The following is an 11,247-nucleotide window of genomic DNA, read 5'->3' as shown; positions in this document are numbered from 1 at the left end:
TATCTGAAGAAGTCTGACCACTCCCTTTTAAAAAACAACAATAAATTGTCCTTCTTTTTAAGCCAAGGAGTACCTTCTTATCAGCATTATTTAAAAAAACCAACAAAAATACAAAAGAATCCAAACATTTAATGCTACATTTATTATAATACACTATTTTAAATATTTAAGAGCAAATATACTGTATTTACCACAAATTTAAATTAAGATACATGTGTGATTATATTCATCATATTAGCTTTCATTATTGTGAAATATTTTATGCAGTATATTTTCATACAATAAGGCACAGCAAGTTATATTCTTGATGCATTTAATAGCTTAAATTATTGTTTTAAGCAACTTCCCCCCCCTCCCCCCATTTAGTTACAGTTAACACAGCATGCTTTGTGTGGGAGATCTACTTTTTCACCTGAGCACTAATATAGCTGGTATATCAAATGCCATTAAAGCTGCTAATCATATTCCAGCCCACATGGTATTTCTTAACCAAATCTATTAACTTAATGACACGTTCTAGGTAATGTCATGAGATTATGTCCCCAAAATAAATATAAATGTAAAAAAATTTAAACCAAATATTTTTAATAAGTAGATGCAAGCATGCCTTAATGCTCTTAAATGTTTGCAACTGAGTGCTCTGGGCAGAAAAGGGCTACAATAACTATATGACATTGAATAAGCTATTAATTTTGTTACTTAGGTACAAAAGCATCGAATTGGATCATGTATAATCACAAACAAAAAAATTTTACAGATGCTTTCCCCATTCTTCTTAAAAAATATCTGCATATTCAGATTTTTTTATCTAGATAATATTCATTTGAAAATGTCTCTTGTTGCTCACATACTTTTCAGCCGAAGGAAATTTACAGTGCAGTGGTACTACTTAGAGTTAAACTCTAAATTATAAAAAATTCATTGAGATTAAAAGTGAAAATGTAGTGCTCCAGGTAATTAATAATTTCTAGGTGGTTCATTTCAGCAGGATACATAGTGGACAACAGAGTTTGAACCAATGACCAATGAGGAATGTTTTTGTTCTTCCATTTCACTTTACTAAAATTTTTACCTACTCATTTATTCAGCAAATAAAATTTAGGGGTAAGAATCATCTTGGAGCATATATTTTTGGCTGTAATTTATACCCCAAAATGTTTTATTACCAACACATACATATAGGTAATTAAATTTACAAATGGATTTTGTGAAGAAAAAAATATGAAATAAATTTTCAGCTGGTACTGAGTTTAATTTTTTTTTTCTCAGTCCATATGCTACCTTTTATTATGACTCAGAAGAAGATTATTAATACAACATATTTATGCTGTAATATATACTTGCATTTGATTGACAACAATTAGAAATATTTACTGTATAAGGCTTTCAGTATAATAAACAAAAATAACTACATTGTTTTGTGAAAGTACTTTGGTTAGGTATGTACTACTAAAAAAATTCTGAAACCATATTGCAAGTTCGTAACAGTACAGTTGTCTCTTATTGCACATCACAGAAATTCTACCAGTGCATTATCTAAACTTAGCATTTGCTATGCTTGAAGTACCTCATTTAAAAGTAAAAAATAATTCTAGAATAAGAAATTAGTTACCTGGCTGATCAATGTGAGATTCTACTCTTTTTATCTCATCAGGCTTGCTTTGGGGCAGTGCAGCAAAGTCAAAGCATTTCTGAAAGATTGTATTCTCATCTAATGTGTAAGTCTTTTTGAAAATATTGTTAATAAATGAATTTGGAATTACTTTAAGATTAATATATGTTATGAAGAACCCAGCCAGATCTTAATAATCTATATTAAATTACAGAAGTTTATTTAAATCCTTTGTTCTACTATGGTGTCAGATGCACTGATGACACATGACAGCTCCAACAACAGGCATAAACAATTTCATTCAAATAAATATCTTCCAAAATTTCCAGATTCAAAAAGTATTTCACTGCTATTTGAGACTTCAGGATAGAGATCTTGCCTGTGGCTAATTTCTTAGATAGTTAAATGTTTCTAATTAATTATCCCCAAAAGAATGTGTACGTGGAGTGAAAATTAATCATTTAATTTTGTTACTATTTCTGTGATCTCTGGAAGCCCAAACCCACTAAGGGAGAAGTAGAAAAGAAAGATTCTATCCACCCACTCAAGTTGCAGATGACACTGAACATACCATGACCATAAGAATTCCTATAACTTTGGTAATTGCATCGCTTGCTGAGATTTCTGAGGCCTACAAATTTTTACATAAGTAATCTGCTTTGCAAAAATTTTGTTACATTTGACATTTTGATTTAAATCTATGAACCCACATATGTAAAGTTTTCCCCTTAAACCCACTTCTGAATATAAAAATAATGGAATTCACAGTAGCAGCAAAAAAAATGTACTTCAAGCTGATCTTTTTATTAAGCATAAATAATTAGATATATTTATGAAGCAATCTTAAGAAAAAGGAGAAGAAAATGGAATTTCATACAAAAAGGTGCAGCTTGATCATCACACAATCAGGGAAGATTCCTCAGTTTGGGGATGTTTCCTGATCACAAAAGTGATGATAAAAAGAATGAGAGATTATATGGGTGGGAAGAAGACCCTGAGCAGAGCAGTGAATAGCTACACAGCCAGACTTCATAGGAGATTGAAAAGACTTTTCTTGGATACTCAGAGGTACCTGCACGGAATTTGGTGCAACCACAAACATCAATGAAGGTTGCTGTATGAAAAGCAAGACTGAAGGACAAGAGCAGTACTAGAAATGCACAGTCAGAAGGACCCTGCTCTTGCTCTCATTAGCCAGGCACAGGGAGGGGCTTTCCTCCAGCGAGCAGTGGGGTGATTAAAAGAGTGCTCGAGGGAGCTCAGCTACCCAGAGCCTGGAGAACAGGACAAATGGGGGCATGGCACAACATTTTGCATGGCAGGCTGCACAGGCAGGGTTTCAGGTTTCCTCCTACTAGAAAGGTTTTTAGTTTCCTGTTTTTTGTGGTTTTGTTAGTTGGTTGGTTCCAGGTTGTTTTTTGTCTTTTTGTTGTTAGTAATGGTTTTTCAATGATCAAAAACTGCAGCTAGTAAAAGTGTATATAGCCAAATAGAACACTCCAAAAAGGATGACCCCTTCCTGTGCAGAGTGTTTGAGCCTATCAGTGGTTCCAGGGGCAGACGAAGCCTGTCTGTGGTGTGAACAGGTGAATGATCTCCTTTTGCTGTTGGTTGAGAAAAGGGAGGAAGTTGAAACCCTAAGGAGTATTACAGAATGTGAAAGGGATGGAAAAGTGATGGATTGGTATTAGGGAAAGTGAAGATGGATTGGTGGAGTTCTGTCATTCCATCCTTGATACATCCAGATGATGTAGAAGAAAATGATCTGCCCAGAGGGCCACCCAATTACACTTTGTCTGTCAGACAAATCACCACCTCTGACATCAAAAAGAAAAGAAGGGTACTCGTAGTGGGTGACTCCCTTCTGAGAGGAGCAGAGGCCCCCATATCAGACCCATCCCACAGGGAGGTTCTGCTGCCTCCCTGGGGCCTGGGTACAGGATAACACTGAGAGACTTCCTGGGCTGATTACCTACTGCTGATACTCCAGGCTGGCAGTGGTGAGATCGAAAAGAGGAGCATCAGGGCAATTAAAAAAGACTTTAGGGCACTGGGTCAAGTGGTTGATAGGGTGGGAACACAGGTAGATTTCTGCTCAGTCCCTTTGGTGGCAGAGAAAAGTGATGAAAGGAATAAGAGAGGACCCATGATCAACAAATGGCTCAAGGGTTGGTGTCACCAGCAGAATTTTGCATTCTTTGATCGTGGAGCAACATTTTCAGCACCTGGCCTGCTGAAACTGGATGGGCTGCATCTCTCTATTAAGGGCAGAAGGGCTTTAGCTCATGAACTGGCAGAACTAATTTTAGAGGACTTTAAACTTGGTTTGAAGGGGGAAGGGGATGCAGCTGAGCTGTCTGGAAGCAGGCCCAAGGTGGTAAGCCTGAGTAAGGGGTGAAATCAGTAGCCCAGCTGAGGTGCGTGCACAGCAATGCACTCAGCATGGCTAACAGACAAGAAGAGCTGGAGGCCAGGGTGCTACACCAAAGCTACGATGTAGTTGCCATCACAGAAACGTGGTGGGACGTCTCACATAGCTGGAGCACTGCACTGGATGGCTACAAGCTCTTCAGAAGAGACAGGATAGGGAGAAGAGGTGGAGGGGTGGCCCTTTATATTAGGGAGGCTGTTGATGCCATGGGTATTGAAACTAATGATGGAGTTGAATGCCTGTGGGTGAGAATTAAGGGGAAGGCCAACAAGGCTGACATCCTACTGGGAGTCTGTCATTGTCCACCCAACCAGGAAGATCTAGACAGTTTATTTTACAAGCAGTTGGAGAATGATTCAGGGTCACCAGTCCTTGTAGGTGATTTTAACCTGCCAGACATCTGCTGGGAGCTTAATGCAGCAGATAAGAGGCAGTCCAGGAAATTTTTAAAGTGCATGGAGGACAACTTTTTGTCACAGCTGGTGGGTGAGCCCTCCAGGGGAGGGACTATGTTAGATCTGTTGTTTGCAAATAGAGATGGGCTGGTGGGAGATGTGGTGATTGGAGGCCTCCTGGGGCACATTGGTCATGAAATTATAGAATTCTTGATATTTGGTGAAATCAGGAGGAATTCTATAAGACTCTTATACTGGACTTGCAGAGGGAGACTTTGGCCTATTTAGGAGACTTATTCAGAGACTTCCTTGGGAAGCAGCCCTTAAAAACAGAGGAGTCCAGGAAATGTGGGCATGCTTCAAAACAGAGATCTTGAGGGCACAGGAACAGGCTGTCCCTTTGTGCTGAAAGATGAGTCAATGAGGCAAACATCCAGCCTGGACGGGCAATGAGTTTTTGAAGGAACTTCAGAATCAAAAGAGGATGTAAGAAGAGGGTGTTGGTGTTGGAAGGAGGGTCACGTCTCTCAGGAAGTATTTAAGGAGGTTGCTAGGGCATGTAGGAAAAAAATTTGAGGCCAAAGATCAGTTCAAACTTAATTTGGCAACTTTTGTAAAGGATAATAAAAAATGTTTTTACAAATATATTAACACCAAAAGGAAGGGTAAGACTAACCTTTGTTCTCCTCTGGATGTGGGAGGGAACTTAGAAACTACAGATGAGGAGAGGGCTGAGATGCTTAATGCCTTCTTTACCTCAGTATTTAGTGGTAAGACAGCTTGTCCACAGAACAACTGTCCCCTTGGGTTGGTAGATGATGTCAGGGAGCAGAATGGTCCCCCTGCTATCCAGGAGGAGGCAATCAGAGAACTGCTGAGCTGCTTGGATGTTCATAAATCCAAGGTCCACCTCACAGGGTGATGAGGGAACTGACAGATGAACTTGTGAAACTGGTCTTCATCATTTGCCAGCAGTTCTGGCTCACTGGTGAGGTTCCAGTGAGGAAGCTGGCCAATGTGATGCCCATTCACAAAAAAGTGTGGGAAGGAGGATACTGGTAATTAAAGACCTGTCAGCCTGACCTCAGAACCTGGTAACGTAATGGAACAGTTTGTACTGAGTGTCATCATGCAGCACTTAGAGGATAGCCAGGGTATCAGACCCAGCCAGCATGGGTTTAGGAGGGGTAGGTCGTGTTTGACCAACCCAGTCTCTTTTTATGACCAGGTGACCCGCCTGGTGGATGCAGGAAAGGCTGTGGATGTTGTCTATTTGGACTTCAGCAAGGCCTTTGACATTGTCTCCCACAGCACACTCCTGGAGAAGCTGGCACCCCATGGCTTGCACAGGAGCACTCTGTGCTGGGTTAGGAACTGGCTGTATGGCCCAGAGAGTGGTGGTGAATGGTGCTGCATCCAGCTGGGGGCCAGTCACCAGTGATGTCCCTCAGGGGTCTGTGCTGGGGCCTGTTCTGTTCAATACTTTTATTGATGATATGGATGTGGGTATTGAGTCTTTCATTAGTAAATTTGCAGATGACACTAAGCTGGGAGTGTGTGTTGATCTGTTGGAAGGGAAGAGGGCTCTGCAGAGAGATCTGGAATGGTTGGATGGATGGGTGGAGTCCAACAAGATGAAGTTTAGTAAGTCCAAGTGCTGAGTCCTGCATTTTGGCCACTATAACCCCCCTGCAACATTATAGTTAGGGGATGGTGTGGCTGAACAGTGCCCAGGAGGAAAGGGACCTGGGGGTACTGGTGACAGCCGGCTGAACATGAGCCAGCCCTGTGCCCTGGGGCCAAGAGGGCCAACGACTCCTGGCCTGGATCAGGAATGGTGTGGCCAGCAGAAGCAAGGGGGTCATTCTTCCCCTGCACTCAGCACTGGTGAGGCCACACCTGGAGTTCTGTGTCCAGTTCTGGTCCCTCAGTTTATGAAGGACATTGGGATTCTTGAGGAAGGACGTTGAGATGCGTAAAGCTTTTGTGTCCAGAGGGCAACAAGGCTGGTGAGGGGCTTGGAACACAAGACCTGTGAGGAATGACTGGGAGAGCTGGGATTGTTTAGCCTAGAGAAAAGGAGATTCAGAGGTGACCTTATCCCTATCTACAACTCCCTGAAAGGTGGCTGTAGTCAGGTGGGGATTGGTCTCCTTCACCAGGCAGCAACGGACAGAATGAGAGGACACAGCCTTAAGCTGTGCCAAGGGAAATACAGGGTGGATATTAGGAGAAAGTTTTTACAGGAAGAGTGATAAATTACTGGAATTGTCTGCCTGGGGAGGTGGTGGAGTTACCTTCCCTGGATGTGTTTAAAAAAAGACTGGATATTGCACTCAGTGCCATGGTTTAGTTGAGGTGTTAGGGCTGGGTTGGACTTGATGATCTTGGAGGTCTCTTCCAGCCTTGTGATTCTGTGTGACTTAAGAGCATTAATTGTTACATCTATATCTATTTTAGAAATTCCCCACCTGTGTAGCTCTAACTGAAGTTAGCTTTAGTGCCTCAGAAGGTAACAGCAGTAAAACTATTTACACCAGCACTTCCATACATTTTACTTGGGATCTCATTCAAACTTCTGCTTAAAAATATAAAGAGTATATACAGCACAGTGAATAAAAACAAGAGATTATCTTAGGGCTCAAGCATCATGTGGCAACATGCACTATAATGAACAATTTGTCCTCTTTTTTCCATTTTTCCTCTCAACACACATAATCCATTACCCTGACATTTTTATTTTATATTAATTTCCTCTTCTCATTATTTTTCATAACTACCACAACTCCATTACATCTTCTATAACAAGAAGACTGATGTTAAGTAAAAGTTGGATCCAATTAATCAAGAACTGTAGACCACAAATTATTTTATACTTGCCTTGAGTTGGGGAAGATAATTTCCTTCAGGAAGTGTTTGGAAAGATTTTGGCATAATAAAATCCTGTATATAAAAGTAGACTCCATACTGCTGTCAACAGGAAATTACTGTTAGTAGAGTAATTTTGTTTTAGAAATGTCACCCATAACTACACACTTTCTATTGGGAGCAAAAGCAAATGAAGGTTTAGCACAAGTTTTGTTGATTTATTCAACTGTTGCTATAAAGCATGTCAGTTAAGCTCACTGCTCCACAGCTCTGACCATTTCTGGTTTATTATTATACTGCTCCATCCTTGCAATATATGTTTAAGAAGAAAAAAAAAAAATAATAGTAGTGTCAGAAAATAACAGCAAGTGACTACCCATTCTTCATTTCCTGTAGTTCCTCTCAGTGTTAAACCAAGCTAGGCATATACCCATAGCTGTATGACAAACCTTATATTTGTCAAACCTCTGAAATCATGCCAGGGAGGCATCCACATCTGTATTATATTAAGATACTGAAAGCAGCTCTGAAATGCAAGTTTTTGAAATGCATTTCCAAATAAGATGTTCAAGTGTCATGGAAATTCAAGACTTAAATATTTAGGCTGACGATTAAATTGACATATACACGGAGCTCTAGGAACATCAAGAAATTACATAAGCTAAACATATTTATGACTATGTGTAAAGCTGATTCAACTTTTTTTCCCCTGACTCCAAAAAAAAATATTATATAGTACATATATATTGTTTCTAGGGGATTGCATATTCCCATGAAGCAGAGATAAAGTGGGAGAAAACCAAGGAGATAGAATGCTCCTGCCCAGTACTCACTTTATCATATTGCAATTCCACAATATTACTTATACAACAGAACTTTCAAAGAGCCATGGTAAAATCAATATCATATATTCTGTTTATTTTCACTGAAGTGTGCTACCATTATTTATATTTACCATTTATCAGAGACTGGGAGATCAGCTGCTAGTAAGCATACCTTAAAGCCTTGTATTTGTAGGTTATCACTGGAATAAGCCAAAGTTTTCAGATACTGCCTGTTTCTCACAGGGACTTTACACTTTCATTTCTTCCTCCACTATCAATTAAAACTGGTATATGGGGAGGGGAAAGGGAGTAAGGAATAGTTGTAACATCAAATAGCTGGCATCTCACATAAAATACTTTATTTTTCATGTAGGCAGGAAGGTTTTAATCCTGCCTGGTATTTTGTAAGTACAAACTGACCAGAGCTCTGGAGATTTCAGCCAAGGGGAAGGAACATCAGTCTTGAGGGAATGCTATTACACTGAATGTCTTATACAGAGAAAAACCTGAGAGGTATCCACAAAAACCCACTTTGAGTGTGCTAAACTAATTAGGCTATAATATACCACTAAAAATAATTTGTTTGTACTACTAAAACTCTGGGGAAATCTGGCTCAGCAATAAAGCCCAGCTGTTGCTATTCAATATATTTTGATTTTGGACCTCTTGCAGTTCAGATAATGTTGAAGAAAGGCAGCTGAGAGCTGCTCTGATTAGCAAGTACTTGTACCTGGGGTGAAGTAAAAGTGAGCTGAGCTGCTACAAATTTTCTTTCCATTTATAATATAATTTGTATACTTTCATAAACAAAAAGCTATTAACACTACTCCCAAACCGGAAAAGCTGGTATAAGAAAGTTTCTTCCCTGTTCTCCAGCTGGCTGTAAAAGATAGTTACATATAGAACTTGATCTGACACGTGATAGTCTACCTCTAAATGAACTCCACTGTGAGTAATTTGAAGAATCACAATGGAATAAACATAGAGTTTTAGATATCTCTTTCTAATACCTTGCAATACTATTTCCCATGTTTTCCTGACACCAATTGAGAATAAAATCTTTGTCTACTAGCATGAAAACATAATGTGGAGCTCTACAAGCTAGTATTTTATGTTCATTTCAGTCTTAATATTTCAAAGTATTGCAGACTTTGCCACCTGGAAGAGCAAGGCCATAGGAGATATAAAAGAGATATAGCTAATTAAGAAGACTATAATTTACTTAAATGAGTGAGTCAGAAATAAAGAAGTTGTTCATCCAGTTCTCCCTCCAGAAACTTCTACAGGGTAGATCTTAGCAAAACTAGAACAGTTATTAAATAGCAATGCCACTCAGGCATCGGACAGATTAATCACAACTGACAGATTAAATAAATTTTGTCCTAATTAAAAAAGATTATGTTTCCTTCACCAACAAAGATATTCTCAGACAAGAACTAAAAATTTTATTATTCTGCTATGGATTTTCACAGAAGAATATTATGATAAGAGCCTTGTACAGCCTTGGAATCCCATAAATTATACGAAGTTACAGAAGTTTAACTAACTGCAATTTTATTAATCAGAGTTCATCATCAAAATCTTTATCAGAATGACAAAAAGCAGAAATCGTTTTGGCAAATCTAGACTGTGGACTTTCAAAGAGAAAAGTAAAACAGGCACAAAGACATGATACATAAAAGATCCTCAACATTATGCACTAATTTTCACTAATCAGTCAATCTGTCCAGACTCCACTCCCAAGGGTCACAGAAGGGAGAGAATGAAAAACAGTTTACCTAAAGGAAGCAAACAGATTCTCCACACCACAGGCAAAAGCCTCCATATTTCAGAAAGACTAAAGTGATGGGGTGAACTGAGCATGGAGGATATTGTTATTCTGTGTAGCATTTGTTTTGTAACAGGAGAGTAGTTCATTAAAATTGCTTATCTGTAGAATTATTCATGTTGTTTTTTGAAAAACTTACGTCTACTGCATACCTTCAATTCACCCTTACAGAAAAAGAGTAGTCCTAGTTTAAGACCACTCAGCAGAGCATAAAGAATAGACATCTGAAAGGGATTTACTTTTTTTAGATATTTAGTGACACAAAATAAGTTTATCACAACTAATTTGAGTCTTTAAGTATGACCCAAAAGGGATTTTTCTTGGATTATTTTTTGTTTGTTTGCTTTTATTTTTATTTTTGCTTTTTTCCCCAGCAATGTAGTATCTTTTTAAAAATTAATTCTATAAATTATGCATTTTGAGAGAAAATAAAGAAAGTAAAATTCGCTTTTCTTTTAAATTTAAAGGAAATATAAACCATTACTTAATGATTAATAGGTTAATTTTACTAGGCCACATTTTACTTTTTGGGATATTTAGAGGAAAAGAAAAGTTAAGGAAAATTAAGGAAAGGGAAAGGGAAAGGGAAGGGGAAGGGGAAGGGGAAGGGGAAGGGGAAGGGGAAGGGGAAGGGGAAGGGGAAGGGGAAGGGAAGGGAAGGGAAGGGAAGGGAAGGGAAGGGAAGGGAAGGGAAGGGAAGGGAAGGGAAGGGAAGGGAAGGGAAGGGAAGGGAAGGGAAGGGAAGGGAAGGGAAGGGAAGGGAAGGGAAGGGAAGGGAAGGGAAGGGAAGGGAAGGGAAGGGAAGGGAAGGGAAGGGGAGGGAAGGGAAGGGGAGGGAAGGGAAGGGGAGGGAAGGGGAGGGGAAAGCAAGGCAAGGCAAGGCAAGATAGATAAAAGAAAGATAAAAGAAAGATAAAAAAAAAAATAAAAGAAAAAAAAAAAGAAAAAGCCTTATTGAAACAGTTTTCAGTCATGTGAGATGATTAATTTTATTTTGATTCAGTGGCCTGGATTTTACTTGATAAAAAGTTCTTTCCAGAGCCATCCTCACATCCTTTCCCTACTTCAGTTTCTTTTCTCTGTAAAGACAGACAGCCTGCCATCTATTACATCAATGGCATATTAAGGTAAATTTTTTGAAAGCTCTTTTCTTCAAAGTCACATTTGTTGTTCAAAAAATTTGAAATTAATCTGGGTAAGCTGGGTAAAGTGTAAAGTACAACACTCAAGATGAAGTTTCTTTCTGCAGGACCTACTGCAACTGCTTCTGTCACCTCTAGTAGTATGTG

Source organism: Cyanistes caeruleus, chromosome 4 (assembly GCF_971803275.1).
Source record: "Cyanistes caeruleus chromosome 4, bCyaCae1.hap1.1, whole genome shotgun sequence".
Lineage (NCBI taxonomy): Eukaryota > Metazoa > Chordata > Aves > Passeriformes > Paridae > Cyanistes > Cyanistes caeruleus.
The sequence above is the reverse complement of the archived record's forward strand: the minus strand, read 5'-3'. Positions refer to the sequence as shown.